Here is a 21142-nt window from a genome sequence, read left to right on the forward strand (position 1 = left end):
ACTATTCAGTCATAAAAAAAGACTGAAATATTTCCTTTTGCTACAACATGGATAAACCTTGGGGCCATTATACTAAGCAAAATAAGTTAAAAAGATAAAGACAAATACTCTATGATATTTACATATGGAAAACCTTAAAAAAAAAAAAGTGATAGAACAAAAGATCCTAGTGGTGGTTACCAAAGGAATGGAGAGGAAGTGAGGAAATTGGATGAAGGTGGTCAGAAGGTACAAACTTCTAGTTATAAGTATTAGAGATGAAATGTACATGATGACCATAGTTAACACTGCTCATCAAGGCTATGGTTTTTCCAGTGCTCATGTATGGTTGTGAGAGTTGGACTGTGAAGAAAGCTGAGCACCGAAGAATTGATGCTTTTGAACTGTGGTGTTGGAGAAGACTCTTGAGAGTCCCTTGGACTGCAAGGAGATCCAACCAGTTCATCCTAAAGGAGATCAGTCCTGGGTGTTCATTGGAAGGACTGATGCTTAAGCTGAAACTCCAATACTTTGGCCACTTCATGCAAAGAGTTGACTCATTGGAAAAGACCCTGATGCTGGGAGGGATTGAGGACAGGAAGAAAAGGGGACAACAGAGGATGAGATGGCTGGATGTCATCACCAACTTGATGGACATGAGTTTGAGTGAACTCCAGGAGTTGGTGATGGACAGGGAGGCCTGGCGTGCTGTGATTCATGGGGTTGAAGAGAGTCAGACACGACTTAGCGACTGAACTGAACTGAAGAGAATAAATCTCAAAGTTCTCATCATAAGCAAAAAAAAAAAAAAAAAAAAACCACCAACATATACACAAGTAAATACGTGCACCTTCCTCTACAGAACCTCTTTCTCTCCTTCAACAGAGTCAAATACCAACTCCCTTGGAAGCATGCATGCTCAGTCATGTATAAATCTTTCTGACTCCATGGACTGTAGCCTGCCAGGCTCCTTTTTCCATGGATTTTCCAGGCAAGAATATTGGAGCAGTTTGCCATTTTCTACTCCAGGGGATCTTCCCAGCCCAGGGATCAAACCTGGGTCTCCTCCATTGCAGGCAGATTCCTTACCATCTGAGTCACTGCTGCTGCTGCTGCTAAGTCGCTTCAGTCATGTCCAACTCTGTGTGACCCCATAGACAGCAGCCCACTGGGCTCCGCTGCCCCTGGGATTCTCCAGGTAAAAACACTGGAGTGGTTTCCATTTCCTTCTCCATGAAAGTGAAAAGTGAAAGTGAAGTCACTCAATCGTGTCCGACTCTTTGCGACCCCATAGACTGCAGCCTACCAGGTTCCTCCGCCCATGAGATTTTCCAGGCAAGAGTACTGAGTCACTAGGGAAGCCCTATTTATCCCACAATATAATTAAATAAGGGCTTCCCTGGTGGCTTAGCTGGTAAAGAATCCACCTCCAATGAAGGACACCTGGGTTCGATTCCTGGTTTGGGAATATTCCCTGGAGAAGGGAAAAGCTATCCACTCCAATATTCTGGCCTGGAGAATTCCATGGACTGTATGGTCCATGGGGTAACAAAGAGTTGGGCACGACTAAGCTAATTTCACTTTCATAATTAAATGAGAGCTGTAGCCATCTTATATAAAGCCCATTTAAATATACCAATTCATATAGCTTTATTAAAATTTCATCAACTTCTGTACCTTTAGTTTTCATAAAGATCCACTCAACAAGCTTTGATCTTAGGGGAAAGTTTAGAAGGCTTTTTCTTTTTGTTCCCTATTTTACCTACTTTTATGCAAAAGCTACCGCTTCCTGTATTTTGGCCTGGAGAATTCCATGGACTATACAGTCCATGGGGTTGCAAAGAGTCGGACACAACTGAATGACTTTCACTTTCACTTTATACAAAAGGCTCTGGGATCCCCAGAGTCAGGGAGAGCCAAGGAAAGTCAGGCCCTTTGGCCTAACTGTCCCTAAATAATTGGTCAGTGTCTCAGTGTACATTTTTATAGCCCCTTAAATATATAACTTAAAACTGGTATATAAAACTGCCTTGGTATCAGGACAGTTTAAATAAGAGCAAGGATCTGTAGTGAGCCAGACCTGGGTTACATCACTGATTATTTGGGTAAGATAATCACCCTGAGCTTTAAATTCTTCATCTGTGTTAACGGAGATCATAATTTTCCTTTCTTTATAAGATTATTGAAAAAGACTAAAATGAGGTAAATTATATAAAGTGCTGAGAAAAAAGGCCTACCTAACAAAGAGTATTTGTTGATCATAGCTATTTTTGTCACAGATACAGCTAAAGCAGAGGGACACATTATATCCTTATAGACCCACATATAGGTTTATGACAATGAAACCACATCCACTTCATAGTAGAGAATACTATTTGGTTCCAAGTAGAAGGGCATATATCTAAATTAATAGATATTAAAAATCAGTGCATTTTTTAATGAAAGGTACAAAACACACACCCTTGCTGTTATTTGATGTCTAATGACTACTCTTTATGAACCTGACTCAATTTGTTTTTAGCAGATTATGCGTTTTTAGCACACTTCACCTAGTATTTAAAAGTAGCTCTTTATAACCTGTATCAGTGACTACAGAAGTTCCCATCCTCCTAGAGACCAGGGCTACAACTCCTCTCATGTTAAAAAAAAAGTGCCTCCTGCTGCTCCTCACAGTGGTAAGCAATGATGACAAGGACTGAGAGCTTTCATATGATGGTTATTTTTTCTTGGCAAATATCTCTTCTTGCCCTGCAGATAGCACAATCTCTGCTGGAACACACGTGGTTTTCACAAGGTTTTTCCCACACAGTGCTAAAAACTTGTACATTTCTCTCACTATGCATAAGCCAGTCAGGATGCCTAACAAATGGATCCACTCAGTACTGCTTATGCCAACAGAATTATAGCAGATCAACTGTGCCATCTTAAAAGTTTTTTTTAATTATTTGCCTGATCCAACTATACCCCAGATGTTCTTAACGATCGGCTGTCCTACCAAGTTGTGGAGCAGATGATATTCCCCTGCTCTCCCTGCTAACAGGGAGATTCTGGAAATTTTTGGTCCATTACTGCCTAACATACATTTTCAAATACATACTTTTAGATAAACAAAGGCCAGGCAATATATTTTATCATCCCAGTATCAGTCCTTCAGATAAGGCCACAGCCCTTGCCCTTCAGACTGTATGGAGAGTTCCTAGATTCACCAGGAGTTCTTGGCCTGAATAACTACCTGCCCATCTCCACCTATCCACCAATATAAGGAAGGAATTTGAAGCCCTAACTCTAATGCATTTGTCTGCCTTTTATCATTGGAAATACTTTTAAGTTTAAGATGCATGCTTTAGGCTAAGACTTATATTTCTGGTTGTTGTCTATGGATTTACTTATACAGTTGACACCACTTCCTCTAGAAAGCTTCAGTATTGGTTTCATAGTAGTGAAAGTGAAAGTCGCTCTGTCGTGTCAACTCTTTATGACCCCATGGACTATACAGTACGTGGAATTCTCCAGGCGCTGGAATGGAAGATTCCCCAGGGGATCTTCCCAACCCAGGGATCGAACCCAGGTCTCCTGTATTGCAGACAGATTCTTTACCAGCTGAGCCAGCAGGGAAGCCCAAGAATACTGGAGTGGGTCACCTATCCCATCTCCACGGGATCTTCCCGACCTAGGAATCGAACTAGTGTCTCTTCCATTGCAAGCAGATTTTTTTACCAACTAAGCTACATAGTAAGTGGAATTCAATTCCTTTAAGTACTTACTAAATTTTATCAATATTAGATGCAGTTTTCCGTGTATGATACATTTTTCTCCTTAAAATATTGGAATTATTCTGAATGCCATTCAATATCTGAAACAAAGATTTCTTCTGTAAGAAATTATAACTATGGAAGTCATTAATATTCAGAGACATGATGTTTCTTTTTCCTTGGTTTCTGGAATATTTTCAGGAGTGTTAATTCTTCATAAGGGGGCTATTATGTTTTGCATATTGTGAAACTGCTAAGGTTCTCAGCATCTCAAAAAGACATTGGAATCTGGGAATAAATAGGCATTTAATGAGAAGAATGCTTATTACATTGCCATGTGGCCACTGTGTACTCATTAAACATTAGTTCATATTCAAAAAATTAACTAGAATGTAATTATTCTCTGGATAAGAAAATTGCAAGGTAATTTGACCATGCTTGAAAAAATGAGGAAATGTCAAAAAAAAAAAAAAGAATAAAAGCCTTCCTCATACAATTGAAATTTGTATCCTGTGATAACATAAAATGCCACAGAGTATAATTATGATTGTGACACGTCAAAATATTTTATATAGAAAATACATATTTTGACAAATATGGGACTTGATCCAAACTGCAAAACTTTATATATGTATATAATATTCTGATCACTTTGATTGTGTAATAATTATTTGGGTTAGGAGTAAGGTTACCAATAATGCCTGATCTATATAAACCCTATAAAATTATATGTGAGAAAATTCTTATTCCAATTAAATCTTAGTTTGAGAGAGACAACATTTAACTTGCTTCTTTCATGATTGGTTTATCTTGGAGACTGATCATTTAAACTCACTAACCGGTGGATCAGTGCTCATGCCCTCATTTTTCCTAAGAAACACGGGTAAGAACCATAATACACAGTGATAGAGTACAATTGTATCTAAATATACACTATTGATATTTACATAATTACAAGTCTAATGTGTATCCCCATGGAGTACAAGGAATTTTTTGACATTTGTGATTCTCATTTTGTGTATTTACTGAGAAAGGATTGCATGGAAAAGAGAAGCAGGCCCAGCTCAGAAAATGCTGCACCCCTCTGTGATGAATGGGAGTTTTCTCACAGTTGTGTGCAAGGTTCTACATGTGCTACTTACATCACACTTGGTAGATGTGTTGTTCAAATCTTCAATAATTTTAGTGTGTGTTATAGTCCTGTTGGTGGTACTCTAGACACTTATTTTCTACTTTTGGTTTCTGCTCACTTTTCAAACCTTAGTATCCAGATATCCTCCCAATTTCCTCTGTCCTGATTTCAGTTGTGAACTTGTCTGTTTCACCCTTTGGAATATTGTAGAGAAGAGAGCTGGATTAAAATGGAAGAAATGTGCGTTTGATTATCTGCTTTTATTGCTGAAGGCAATGAAAATCCTGTTATCATTAATGGATGGACAGCTGGTTGCCCATGACACTCATGTGTAATAGCAAATTAAATTATTTCCTATGATATCCATGATTAAAGAGCTGAGGGAAAAGTAAATTTGGGGGATCTTTGCTGGTCTCATGATAGAATTACATGATGGGCAAAAAGTAATCCGAGAAATGAAGCAAAGGGCACCTTCTCCAAGGGCACTAAGAAATTTAAAGGAAAACAATGACAAGGTCAAATCCCTAAATTTATTTTTTTTCATGTCTTGAAACAAGGGACAATAAACAATTTTCAAAATCTGTATTTTTAGCAGTAGCAGTAATAAGGTAGCTAATAATTAGCTCAAGATTATTTCCTATAGGTTGCCAAATTGCAATGGTAATTTAATTCACTGACTCTCCAAGTCTCTATGTGAAAGTCAGTGCATCGATTGTACAAGTGTGGACTCTACAAAATGGAAGACAGGTAAATGGGGAATTTCAGAACTCATGGTTCACCCAAAACCTATGCCCTCCTTGAGTGTCCCCTGCCATGTGATATGGCTTCTTCTTCACCTGTCTGTTAAATTTGTTTCCCTCTCTTTAATGGTTCATAGAACATTCAAATGAAGTTCTTACCTTTTAATAAAGCCAGTTCTTTCATACCCACTACCCAATAGCAGAATTAAAATTAAAGAAATTCTACCTTGTACCACAAATAAATTATAAAGTAAAGCCTGGGTAGAGAGACTTAATTTTTTTAAAAAACACACAAATTTGAAAACTATATCAACATGATAAGCATAAATCTGTGATGTATGGCTATGAGAAATTTTTTTGAATAAGGAAAACAATTTTACATCAGGCTGAATATGTCAATAGTCAATATATCAGTACATATTCACATACACTGGATATAATGTGTTACCTTAGCTGAGGTAGGGTGGAGAGGGGAGTTCAGGATGGGGTGACTCATGTATCCCTATGGCTGGCTCCTGTTGATGTATGGCAAAAACCATCATAATATTGTAAATATCTGCCAATTAAAATAAATGTTTTAAAAAATAAAGTAAAATAATAAAAATGTAATTAGCAAAAAAAAGTGCTACCTTGAACAGCTACGGTCAGTTTTACTTTTTTACTTATATAGTAATTTTTAAAAAACTAGATTTGCTGGTGGGTCTTCCTTTTGAAACTAAGATGTCAAAATTTATTTACAAATACTTTAAACATTTAAAGAGATGGAAATTCAAACTTGGCTCTGACTAAAGACCACAAGACAGCTGAGACTGTTTGCCCTTCACAAGTCTCTGAAATGCAAAAGGGAGAGAGAGTCCTCTCTGTACTGAAGGTACTGAAGTACTGAAAAGTACTTCTGAAACTGTTCACTTTAGGGCAAGTCAGGTTGCCAAAAGGAGATCCTGCAGATGAAGTATCAGAATAAGTGTATAAGTGGCAGACATAAACGAGAAATGTTTGTTAAAATACAGAAATAAATATAAGGCAGGCTTCGTTAACACAACAGGGTGCAGGGACACTATATTAACTGGGGTGGTGATTTGAGTCATGAGAAATAACCTCTTTATTTAGTATTACTTGTTCACGCAATCTCCAGGACTACTTATATATGTATCCCATTTCATGGTTGTGGTGGTGGTTTAGTTGCTAAGTCATGTCTAACTCTTGCGATCCCATGGACTGTAGCCCACCAGGCTCCTCTGTCTATGGGATTTTCCAGGCAAGAATACTGGAGTGGATTGCCATTTCCTTCTGCAGGGGATCTTCCCAACCCAGGAATCAAACCCAGGTCTCCTACATTGCAGGCAGATTATTTACTGAGCTATGAGGGTTTATTCAAATTCCCAGACATGAGTCAATTCTTATATAAATAAATAAACATAGCCCCTTGAACAAAGCAGAAGTTTGGTATATGTAAGGACACATAGTGTCCATATTCTGTGTATTTTTATCCTAATATTTACCAAAGATATCTGCAGCCATCTGTTAAGGTACTTAAGCATTAGGTTATTGGATGCTTGTTAAAGTTAATATTATAACCTAGGCACCTACATTCCCAGAGTGTAGTGGAATATAAATAGACAAGGTGAACAACAAAACCTTGACATGAATCCACCTCACCCTGCCTTCCATGAAACATTCAAAATACCCACCGTTTATTGATCTTTTTCAATAAATACTAACATAGTAATCATTAGCAGCTGAGACATCACCCCACTGGTTTCTGGTGCTTAGAATAGTGATTTATTATGAGATAGACCACAAAGAAATATTTGACTCTCTTCTTTCCTAACTCTTCCCTAGCACATCAAGTTAAACCATAACTGAGACAAAATTTAAGAAATTAATGCCACCACCAAAGACTTGAAAGGTACATAAGAAAGTACTGTAATGCTACCTATCATTTCCTTTTACCTACCATCTTATCTGACACTGACAGCATATGGTATGTAGCTAATGACCTGGGGGATTTTTTTTCTGTATTCCGATAAATGGAAAACACCAGAAGCTGTTTTGTTTAACTTAATGAAAATTACAAGATATTTACCATTGTTGCTTCTAAGATATGTCAGCTATCTTTGTGCCATATTGTAAACTACAGGGGCCTTGATTGTCTTACTATCCAGGGAACATTATGCTAGTATAGATTGATGACCTCATACCAAAAAAGAGCTAAAAGCTAAATACTCTAGATGTCTTGATCAGACATATGTCTACTGAAAATGGGGAGATAAAACTTTCAAAATCAAGGAGGTATTTGAGCAACAAAATAAATATTGAGAAGAATATTTTATAGGCCATAGAATAAAATAAGAATCCATGAGTCTAAATAGCTATAAATGTGGAGAAAGAAAACCTCTTCCTTATAGTAGATGCCAAAGCAATATAGGCAGAAGAAATGGTGAAATTAGAAAATTACCACTTGACATCATCTTATTAATTATTTCAGATAAGAATCACCATAAACTAAAGTTACTGGGCAAAAATACAATGAAAAATAAAATATTTTAAAACATCTTCATAAGACACTTATGGATTACCATAGGAAATAGAGCAGAGAAGACTGGCCAACAACTCTATAATCAAGTGATCAAAATAACATCACAAATAATGGGAAAAGCTGACATCAAGTGCCTTCTATAATGATTCCTACTAAAAATGCACATCTAGTTTCTATTATAATGAAAATTAGGCAAACACAAATTAAGGAATAATCTAGAAAAACAAACAGCCAGAATTCATCCATAATGTTAAAGTCATGGAAAACAAAGAAATTAAAGAAATAAATTTATCATGTGACTGTTAATGGGACACTGGAAAAGAAAAAAAAAATTTTTTTTGCAAAAATGGATGATTAGTGGGACAACAGGAGACCTTTACATAAAGTCTGAAGTTTTAATAATTATTCATTCCCCAATTTGGATAATCTTACTTTCTTGTGTAAGTAAATCTTAGATGATTAATCCTAAAGTATTTAGATGTAAATTTAGTTCAAATTTACTGTATTTACTCCTGGGTATAAGCGAATATAAATTCACTGCAAATTCCTGTATCTGTAAATTTACTTCAAACTTTGTAAGAAAATATATACATATAATATGTATCCATATGGTCTCATAATTGGTATATGTGTGTGTGTGTATACATTTAGAGAGAAACAGAGAAAGGTGCGGGAATAAAAATTGTAAAAATATTTACAGTACTGGGGTAAAAGCTCAGGGAAATTGAATGTACAATATATGTAACTTCTTAATTCTCAAATGACTTCACAATACAAAGTGAAAAAAGAAAAACTGTTGGATTGTAATCTTATGAAAAGTTGAGGAATTCAGTGGTTTATTCTAAAGAGCTCACTCTAAAATGAAAGACAATTTGCTGAACATTACCACTAACAAAGAAGCACATTTGTTTCTGATTGCTTGAAATTAAGAACACCAACTGATACAGCAATCTAAAGAAAACAGCTAAAGACCAGATGAGACCAGAAGGAGAAGCAACAAAGAAAACCAGCCAGAAGTAACAAAACAGCAAAACAGTGGTGTCCTGTATATGTCCTCTTTTTGCAGTTTAGAGAATGTCCACACATGGCCACCTGCCCTAAGCCAGTATAATATCAATTGCTTATCACCCTTCATGTAACACTGAAATCTCTCATTCATTTGCATTTGTTATACACCTAATATGCACCAAAACTCTTAACATAACCATGAACAAAAGAGACATACTTCGCACTGTGAATATATGGTCTCATGGGGAACACTAACAAAAAACAAATAATTATAGAAATAATAACTTAATATTGTTCTGATAAGTACTATGAATTAGACAAAAAGAACAGTGAGAGAGTTTAGTAGAGGAATCTGTTAAGAGTTTCAGGAGGCAGAAGATTTTAGTGAAAAAGTGACTTGAACTTGAAATTTGATAAACAAAGTTAGTCTTTTTATGGACTCTATTCTGATACATTATTATGTTTGATTATCCTTTCACCAACATTACAATCACTTGATTACTAGAGATTTAAAATGTCTTGAAATCAAGTACTATAAATCCCTCAACTTTTGTTCTTCTAGAAAGCCTTAGTGATTTTCAGATTTTGCAATTCTGTATAAATTTTAGAATCATATTTCCAATTCTCACCACAAACAAAGTATTTGGGTTTTCAATTGGGATTGCATTTAGATCACTTTGAGAGTGGAAATTTTACAAATATTGAGCTCTCCAAAAATAATGATGATATAGCTATCCATTTACTATATTTTAAAATTTATCTCAGCAAGATTTTATTGTTTTCATTGTAAAGTTCTTGAAAAGTAAAAGTGTTATTCACTCAGCTGTGTCCAACTCTTTGCAACCCCATGGACTGTAGCCCACTGGGCTCCTCTGTCCATGGGGTTCCCCAGGCTGTTATTATATATATCTCCCCTTAGATCATGTTGTAAAACAACTATTGATAGTGTTTTTTATATTCATTTTCCATTGGTTATTTACTATTGTTTAGAAATGAAACTAAACTTCCACTTCTTCCTCAGATGTATAAAATTTCAAAAATATATCAATTCTACCTTAATGATGAGGGCAAACCATGTACTATAAAAAGTCATAACTTTTTTTGGCTACCAAAGAGTTGAGGCTACAAAGTAACCCAGCAAACTAAAATCCAAAGAGTTGAAATCCTCTCCTAAGAGTGACAAAAATATAAATTCACTTTTTATAAAATAGGAGATAAAAACGTCATCACCATAAAGACAGGTAAGAAAACAGGTGAAATTGAAATGAATTCTTTATGGTCAAACACGGGCTACTATTCAGTTATTAGGTGGCTCAGTGGTTTAAAAAAAAAAAAAATCCACCTGCCAATGCAGGAGACACAAGAGATGCAGACTTGATCCCTGGATTGGGAAAATCTTCTTGGAGTAGGAAATGTCAAGCTATTCCAGTATTCTTCCCTGGAAAATTCCATAGACAGAGGAACCTTGTGGGCCAGAGTCCCTGGGGTCAGGTCCCAAAGAGTTGGACATGACCAAGTGACTTGATATGCATGCACCATCTAATAGTTCCAAAGTTCTTCAGACTTAGATGGAGAAGAGTTGTGTGGAGATGATGGGGTGGAGGGATGAATAATCAGAGATTTCTACCCTCAAGAACTCCCCCGGGATTCAGACTAGAGAAAGGAGACTCTTACCTCTCTGCATGGTCTACTATGACAGTTTAGAATCCCAGGGAGCCCCATATGCAAAAAGAGTCTGCACCACTCATAACATTTATCCCCTGAGCCTCTACTCAATATTGGTAAGAAATATTTGAGAAGTGAAGTACACTTCAGTCACAGTTCCTGTGTTGTCCAGGCACACAAGACTTGCTTAAACTTAAGGGTGAGGTAATCTCTCCACTTTAGACCATGAAGACCATAAAGCATAGCTTGTTCCTGCTGGAAGATAGGCACACAAACTGGCTGTGTCCTGGACATTTCTCAGGTGTTACAAGGAAAATGTTTATCAGTGGGTGTGTAACAGGAAACCCATCTGCCTCAGATCGTTCACTGACAGGAAGCAGAAGTTATCCACTGCTGAAGGAGGGACAGGCAATCCAACACCCATCCTGTGCTCTTTATAGATAAGCGGTGAGATTCTGCCATCACTCTGAAGGAGCAGGGAACACTTGTGCCCAGGACTCTGAACAAAGTGAATCACTCTTGCTAGGGCCACTTGAGGGAGGCACACAAACCCTGCCTGCGTTCCAGACCCTGGATTGATGGAAGAAGATCAGGGATGCTGAGAGTATCCAAGTCCCAAGGATCAGGGACACAGAACCTGCCTCATATCAAGGCAGGAGAAGTAAGCAATCCTTCCTACATGAACCTTGTGAATATACAGGGATAACAACAGTAGTCTACCACTGGGGAAGAAGTCAGAAGCACAGAAGGAAAACCCTTTGTGGAGTAGAAGTGCAGGGCATGACAAAATCCAAGGGAGGACCACAACGGCACTTAAGAAATAATGGAATCTTGTAATGAAACAAAGCTAAATAAAGCAACAACATGCCAAATAACAAATTAGGTTGACTCAACCCTCTACAATAACACCTGAAAGCTGGAAGAGAATTTCACACTTCTTGGCATAAAAATACTATTTACTTTAGTCTTTAGAGTTTTGTTGAAAAAAAAGATATAACATTCATTACAAATTATAAAGTGCAGAAAATATCAAGTAAACACCATACACTGCCAAAGATGAAATAGTCTTCAGGCAAAATTCAGATGTGGCACATGGATTAGGATTATCAGGAAAGAACTTTAAAATGATCAAATAAGGGCTTTGCATAATTATGATGTTAAATACGGCTAATATGATGAACAGGTGGAGAATTTCAATGGATTTTCAACTGACCTATAAAAAAGAGCTCCCTCAAAATAATAGAAATAAAAAATATGAGATAAATAATTCAAATAGAAGAGTTAGAAGAACAGACTCAAGTGAGTGAAAGATCAGGTAAATAGAAGGCAGTGCAATAAAAATTCACCAAACTAAAGCACGAAGAGCAAAAATAGTGAAAAAAAAATCGACACTATTATAGTGAAAAAAATATTTGGTATAAGACAAAATGAAACAATCTAATATGTATGCAACTGAATTGCTAATGAAGAGGAAAAGATGGGTAAGAAGTATATTTGAACTGGTAATGGCCAGAATTCAAAAAAAAAAAAATTAAAGAGCCACAGAAACTCACATATCCCAGAAGTTCAGAAAAATCCGAACAGATTTAGGAAAGATAAAAACATACCTAGGTACATGTTAGTCAAAGTGCTAAAACCGAAAATTAAAGAGAAAGTCCCAGAGGCAACTAGTGAACTTAGAATCATTAAATATAGGGCTTCTGGTTCAAGATGGCAGATTAGAAGGACATGCACTCATCTCCTGTGAGAGTACCAAAAATTGCAACTAGCTGTTGAACAACCATCAACAGGAGGATGTTCGAACCCACCAAAGAAGATATCTCATGTCCAAAGACAAAGAAGAAGCCACAGCAAGATGGTAGGAGGGGTGCAATCACAATAAAATAAAATCCCATACCAAATGGGTGGGTGACCCACAGACTGGAGAACAATAACACCAAAGAAGTTCTTGCACTATTGTGAAGGTTCTAAACCCCATGTCAGGCTTTCCAACCCGAGGATCTAACAAAGGGACTGGGAATCCCCAGGGAATCTGGCCTTGAAGGCCAGTGGGATTTTATAATAGGCTTTCTAGAGGACTGAGGGAAACAGGAATTCTAGTCTTGGAGAACACAAATAAAATTTTGTGTGCACTAAGACCCAGAGGAGAGGAGCAGTGACCCCAAAGGAGACTAAACCAAAACCACCTGCTAGTGTTGGAGGGCCTCCTGTAGAGGTGTGGGTTGGCAGGGACTCACCACAGGGCAGAGGGCACAGGGAGGTCCCCCTTGGTGTAAACCCTCTTGCAGTTTGCATTAACCCTACCATAGAGCCTGTACACCCCAGGATTGGGGCCACTCAGGCCGAACAACTACCAGGGAGGGAGTGCAACCCCACCAATCAACAGATAATTGGATTAAAACTTTACTGAGCAAGGCCCTGCCCACCAGAGCAAGACCCAGTTTTTCTCATCACCAGTCCTTCCCATCAAGAAGCTTACACAAGCCTCTTAGCCTCATCCATCAGAGGGCAGAAAAAAGAAGTTAGAAGAAGCACAGTCTCACAATGGCTAAAACAAAAACCACATTACAGAATGTTAATCATCAGAAAAAAAGCAGAAAGTTATGTCTCAGATGAAGGGACAAGATAAAATCCCAGAAAAACAACTAAAGGAAGTGGAGATAGGCAACCTTCTGGGAAAAAAAAAATAAAATCAGAATAATGATAATGAAGATGATCCAGGATCTAGGGAAAAGAATGGAGGCAAAGGTGGAGATGAAAGAAATGTTCACCAAAGGCCTATAGGAACTAAAGGACAAACTAAGAGAGTTGAATAATACACCAGAAGGAATCAATAGCAGAATCACTGAGGCAGAAGCATGGATAAATCACCTGGAGGACAGAATGGTGGAAATAACTGCAGCAGGACAGAATATAGAAAAAAGAATGAAAAGAAATGAAGATAGCTTAAGAGATCTCTGAGACAACATTAAATGCACTAACATTCACATTATAGGGGTCCCAGAAGGAGAAGAGAGAGAGAAAGGACCTGAGAAAACATTTGCAGAGATAATAGCTGAAAACTACCCAAATGTGGAAAAGGAAATAGTCAATCAAGTCCAGAAAGCACAGAGAGTCCCAGGAAGGATAAACCCATGGAGGAACACACCAAGACACATAGTAGTCAAACTGACAAAAATTAAAGACAGCGTTAAAATATTAAAAGCAACAAAGAAAAAAATGACAAACAACATATAAGGGAACTCCCATCAGTTTATCAGCTGATTTCTCAACAGAAACTTTCCCAGCCAGAAGGGAATGGCCTGGCAGATGGCTAGTGATTAAAGGGAACATCTACAACCAAGAATACTCGGCAAGAGTATCCTTCAGATTTGATGGAGAAATCAAAAGCTTTCCAAACAAGCAAAAGTGAAGAAAATTCAGCACCACCTAACAGGCTTTACAACAAATGCTAAAGGAACTTCTCTAGGCAGGAAACACCAGAGAAGGAAAAGACCAACAGAAAGTAAACCCAAAACAATTAAGAAAATGGTAATAGGATCATACAGATCAATAATTACCTTAAATGTAAATGAATTAAATGCACAAATCACAAGACATAGACTGGCTGTGTTAGGGGAAACACACTGATTGAAACTGCCCACCCCTGGCCAGGCACCATAGTAACTATTTGCATGAGTTATTTTATGACAGGAGGTAAGGAACACAGAACTAATAAGGCACCACAAATCATAAGGGTTCAGAAAAGGTCAAAGTGAGACACCACGTGTCTGACCATCTCCCAGAATCCTCCATGGTGGCTGAGCAATGCGTGTGTCACCAGGAAGGACTCTGAGTTAGAATGATTGGCCAAAGACAACCCAGAAACTAATCCCATCACCATAAAACCTGAGACTGAAAGCATAGCAGTTCTCCTGGGCTCCCTTACCCTACTGCTCTCTGTCCGGGCACCCCTTCCCAATAAAATCTCTTGCTTTGTCTTCTGTGTCTCCTCAGACAATTCATTTCTGAGTGTTAGACAAGAGACTGCTTTTGGGCCCTGGAAGGGGTCGCCCTTCCTGCAACATCTGGGTGGATGAAAACGTGTGCATGTATGCACTTCCACTTACCACATCACTCTGCTTGACTCTCCCCCAAACTGTATGCAATTATTGTATATTGTTAATCATGTCCCATTAGGCTTGCAATTGTAATTACCTTTTATTTTTTCTCTGGCAATTGATTGTGAAAACTGATAAACATCTTTTACTATTGTGATTATATAACTGTTACTCATTTAATACCATTATATCATGACTGGTCAGAGAAGGCAATGGCAACCCACTCCAGTACTCTTGCCTGGAAAATCCCATGGATGGAGAAGCCTGGTATGCTGCAGTCCATGGGCTAGCAAAGAGTCGGACACGACTGAGTGACTTCACTTTCACTTTTCGCATTCATGCATTGGAGAAGGAAATGGCAACCCACTCCCATTTCTTGCCTGGAGAATCCTAGGGCCAGAGGAGCCTAGTGGGCTGCCATCTCTGGGGTCACATAGAGTTGGACAGAACTGAAGCAACTTAGCAGCAGCAGCAGCAGCATGATTGGTCAACAGAAACATAATAGAATTCTATATCACCAAAACTAGGATCTAATAGAAAAACCTGTAATCACTTTTTTTTTTTATTTATTTTTAAATTGAAGGATAATTGCTTTACAGAATTTTGTTGTTTTCTGGCAAACCTCAGCATCAATCAGCCCTAGGTATACATATAGCACCTTCTTTTTGAAACTCAGTCTCATCTCCCTCCCCATCCCACCCCTCTATTTTGATACACCACCCGTTTGAGTTTCCTGAGACATATAGCAAATTCCTGTTGGGTATCTATTTTATATATGGTAATATAAGTTTCTATGTTACTCTCTCCAAACATCTCACCCTTTGCTCCCCTCTCCCCATGTCCATAAGTCTATTTTATATGTCTGTTTTTCCATTGCTGCCCTGTAAATAAATTCTTCAGTACCATTTTTTTAGATTCTGTATATATGTTAGTATATGATATTTATCTTTTGCTTTCTGACTTACTTCACTCTGTATAATAGGCTTTAGGTTCACCCACCTCATTAGAACTGACTCAAAGGTGTTCCTTTTTATGACTGAGTAATATTCCATTGTGTATATGTACCACAACTTCTTTCTCCATTCATCTGTTGATCGACATCTAGGTTGCTTCCATGTTCTAGCTATTGTAAATAGTGCTGCAATGAACGAGATACACATCTCTTTTAAAATTTTGGTTTACTCAGGATATATGCCTGAGTGGGATTGCTGGGTCATATAGTGCTTTTATTCCTAGTTTTTAAAGAAATCTCCATACTGTATTCCATAGTGGCTGTATCAATTTATATTCCCACCAACAGTAGAAGAGCACTCCGTTTCCTCCATACCCTATCCAGCATTTATTGTTTGTAGGCTTTTTGATGATGGCCATTCTGACTGGTGTGAGGTGATATCACATTGTAGGTTTGATTTGCATTTCTCTAATAATGAGTGATGGTAGGTGTCATGAGAGGACATCAGAGGGCAGACACTGAAACCATAATCACAGAAAACTAGCCAATCTGATCATATGGACCACAGCCTTGCCTGACTCAATAAACCTAGCCATGCCACATGGGGACACCCAAGATGGGAGGGTCATGTTGGAGAGGTCTGACAGAATGTGGTCCACTGGAGAAGGGAATGACAAACCACTTCAGTTTTCTTGCCTTGAGAAACCCATGAACAGTATGAAAAGGCAAAATGATAGGATACACAAAGGGGAACTCCTCAGGTCTGTAGGTGCCCAATATGCTACTGGAGATCAGTGGAGAAATAACTCCAGAAAGAATGAAGGGATGGAGCCAAATCAAAAACAATACTCAGCTGTGGATGTGACTGGTGATAGAAGCAAGGTCCAATGCTCTAAAGAGCAATATTGCATAGGAACCTGGAATGTCAGGTCCATGAATCAAGGCAAATTGGAAGCTGTCAAACAGGAGATGGCAAGAGTGAACATTGACATTCTAGGAATCAGCAAACTAAAATGGACTGGAATGGGTGAATTTATATCAGAACTATTATAACTACTTCTGTGGGCAGAAATCCATTAGAAGAAATGGAGTAGCCATCATGGTCAACAAATGAGTCAAAAATGCAGTACTTAGATGCAATCTCAAAAATGACAGAATGATCTCTGTTCGTTTCTAAGGCAAACCATTCAATATCACAGTAAGCCAAGCCTATGCCCCAACCAATAACTCTGAAAAAGCTGATGTTGAACGGTTCTATGAAGACCTACAAGACATGTTAGAACTAACACCAAAAGATGTCCTTTTCATTATAGGGGACTGGAATGCAAAAGTAGGAAGTCAAGAAACACCTGGAGTAACAGGCAAATTTGGCCTTGGAGTACAGAATGAAGCAGGGCAAAGGCTAATAGAATTTTGCTAAGAGAACTCATTGGTCATAGCAAACACCCTCTTCCAACAACATGAGAGAAGACTCTACACATGCACATCACCAGATGGTCAAAACCAAAATCAGATTGATCATATCCTTTGCAGCCAAAGAGGGAGAGGCTCTATAAAGTCAGCAAAAACAAGACTGGGAGCTAACTGTGGCTCAGATCATGAACACTTATTGCCAAATTCAGACTTAAATTGAAGAAAGTAGGGAAAACACTAGACCATTCAGGTATGACCTAAATCAAATCCCTTATGATTATACAGTGGAAGTGAGAAATAGATTTAAGGGCCCAGATCTGATAGAGTGCCTGATGAACTATGGACAGAGGTTTGTGACACTGTACAGGAGACAGGGATCAAGACCATCCCCATGGAAAAGAAATGCAAAAAAGAAAAATGGCTATCTGGAGAGGCCTTAAAAATAGCTGTGAAAAGAAAAAAAGTGAAAGGCAGATGGGAAAAGGAAAGATATAAGCATCTGAATGCGGAGTTCCAAAGAATAGCGAGAAGAGACAAGAAACATTTCCTTAGAGATCAATGCAAAGAAATAGAGGAAAACAACAGAATGGGAAAGACTAGAGATCTCTTGAAGAAAATTAGAGATACAAAGGGAACATTTCATGCAAAGATGGGCTCAGATAAAGGACAGAAATGATAGGGACCTAACAGAAGCAGAAGATATTAAGAAGAGATGGCAAGAATACACAAAAGAACTGTACAAAAAGAGCTTCACGACCAAGATAATCACGATGGTATGATCACTCACCTAGAGCCAGACATACAGGAATGTGAAGTCAAGTGGGCCTTAGAAAGCATCACTACAAACACCTCCTCAGGTGATGGAATTGCAGTGGAGCTGTTTCAAATCCTGAAAGATAATGCTCTGAAAGTGCTGCACTCAATATGCCAGCAAATTTGGAAAACTCAGCAGTGGCCACAGGACTGGAAAATGTCAGTTTTCATTCCAATCCCAAAGAAAGGCAACACCAAAGAATGCTCAAACTACCACACAATTGCACTCATCTCACACGCTAGTAGAGTAATGCTCAAAATTCTCCAGCCAGGCTTCAGCAATACGTCAACCGTGAACTTCCTGATGTCTAAGCTGGTTTTAGAAAAGGCACAGGAACCAGAGATCAAATTGCCAACATGTGCTGGATCATGGAAAAAGCAAGAGAGTTCCAGAAAAACATCTATTTCTGCTTTATTGACTATGTCAATGCCTTTGACTGTGTGAACCACAATAAACTGTGGAAAACTCTGAAAGAGATGGGAATACCAGAACACCTGACCTGCCTCTTGAGAAATCTGTATGCAGGTCAGGAAGCAACAGTTAGAACTGGACATGGAACAACAGACTGGTTCCAAATAGGAAAAGGAGTACATCAAGGTTGTATATTGTCAACCTGCTAATTTAACTTATATACAGAGTACATCATGAGAAACGCTAAGCTGGAAGAAGCACAATCGGGAATCAAGATTGCTGGGAGAAATATCAATAACCTCAGATATGCAGATGACACCACCCTTATGGCAGAAAGTGAAGAGGAACTCAAAAGCCTCTTGATGGAAGTGAAAGAGGAGAGTGAAAAAGTTGGCTTAAAACTCAACATTCAGAAAACTAAGATCATGGCATCTGGTCACATCACTTCATGGGAAATAGATGGGGAAACAGTCGAAACAGTGTCAGACTTTATTTCTTTGGGCTCCAAAATCACTGCAGATGGTGACTGCAGCCATGAAATTAAAAGACGCTTACTCCTTAAGAAGAAAAGTTATGACCAACCTAGATAGTATATTCAAAAACAGAGACATTACTTTGCCAGCCAAGGTCCATCTAGTCAAGGCTATGGTTTTTCCCAGTGGTCATGTATGGATGTGAGAGTTGGACTGTGAAGAAAGCCGAGCGCTGAAGAATTGATGCTTTTGAACTGTGGTGTTGGGGAAGACTCTTGAGAGTCCCTTGGACTGCAAGGATATCCAACCAGTCCATCCTAAAGGAGATCAGTCCTGGGTATTCATTGGAAGGACTGATTCTGAGGCTCAAATTCCAATACTTTGGCTACCTCATGTGAAGAGTTGACTCATTGGAAAAGATCCTGATGCTGGGAGTGATTTGGGGCAGGAGAAGGGGATGACAGAGGATGAGATGGCTGGATGGCATCACTGACTCAATGGACATGAGTTTGGGTAAACTCCTGTAGTTGGTGATGGACAGGGAGGCCTGGCGTGCTTGATTCATGGGGTCACAAAGAGTTGGACATGATTGAGTGACTGAACTGAACTGAATAATGAGTGATGTTGAGCATTTCTTCATGTGTTTGTTAGCCACCTGTATGTCTTTAGAGAAATGTCTCTTTAGGTCTTTTCCCACTTTTTGATTGGGTTGTTTGTTTTTCTGGTATTGAGTTGCATGAGTGCTTGTATATTCTGGAAATTAATTCTTTCACTTTTTAAAATCCAGATGCACATTAGAATTATCTCAAAATTTTTTGAAAAATACAAATGCTTAGGTATTGCTTGTTTTCTCCAGAGCTCCAGATAAGTTTCTAATGAGCAGACACATTTAAAAACAACAGGACTATATGATGATCTCTTACTTTTATCTAGTTTTTTTCACTTTTTCTATTTCATATTTGGTGCTCCCATTTCATTTAGTTTATGTTCTCCAATTTCTCCATCTCTTCTTTTTTTTATTGTTCTTTCTCAAGACTTTATCAAGTGTAGTAGAAAAGCTTTTGTATACATATATAAATATGTATAATATGTATATTTAGAAAACATTAATTTTTGCCTAATTAAAAAATTATGACATTTTGATTCCACTTGTTTGACTTAGTATGAATAGAATGCTAGATTTCTAATTTAAAAATAGATATACAACAAGCAACAAAGGTTTATTGTGTAGCATAGGGAACCATAGTCAATATCTTGTAATAATGTATAATGGGAAAATATTTCAAAAATAATATATGTGTATTTATATAACTGAACCACCTTGCTGTGCACATGAAACATTGTTAAGTCAACTATACTTCATTAAAATATATATATTTTAAAAAGTAACAATACATGTAGGTGAACAATCATAAGAACAGCTTACTTTTCTTGAAAAAGAATGGAAGTCAAAGATGATTAAATGATATATTTTAAAGTATAGAAAGAAAATATACACTTGGTTAAAAATCTTTTAAATATAAAGGTTAGGTGCTTTCCAACTTCTGTTTAGGATGTTAGCAAGCAAGAAAGAGCATTACTCCCACATCTATAACAACAACCACAGCATTCAACTCACTATATCATCTAAAATGTCACAACTTTTCCTGAACTCATTAGATTCATGGTTACAGGACAACCAACTCACCCAAAATCCAAGGATGACAAGTACAGCTACGAAGAATCAAGACCTACATGGTTGGTCTTCTGGGGCAGATGACAGATAAAATACAAACAACTAAAAATTCAAGTAAATATTTACCACATTGCTAAAGGGGGAGTATGAGCTGATTAGAAAACATAAACCCTAAAAATGAGACACAAGAGATATTCTCAATATTTGCATGATCTTCACAGACTTAACCCAATGCTCAAGGGTAAGATCAGGGCCAGGACAGGGAGATATGAGAATGCCCCCTTATGGTGCAGGATTCTGGAAGGGGAACACTACAGCTGGAGCAGCACAAAACTTCACCTGAGCCTCCATCTCTTGAAGCTCTCCAGAGAACAAAAGGCTTAAGTACCTGGATGGAAATAAAAATCAAATCACATAAACAAACCCCTACTTCCCTGAGGGTACAAATAAGACCCATAAAATTGGAAGACCAGTATGCCCCTCAACTGG

The sequence above is a fragment of the Capra hircus genome, chromosome 8, assembly GCF_001704415.2.
Source record: "Capra hircus breed San Clemente chromosome 8, ASM170441v1, whole genome shotgun sequence".
Classification (NCBI taxonomy): domain Eukaryota; kingdom Metazoa; phylum Chordata; class Mammalia; order Artiodactyla; family Bovidae; genus Capra; species Capra hircus.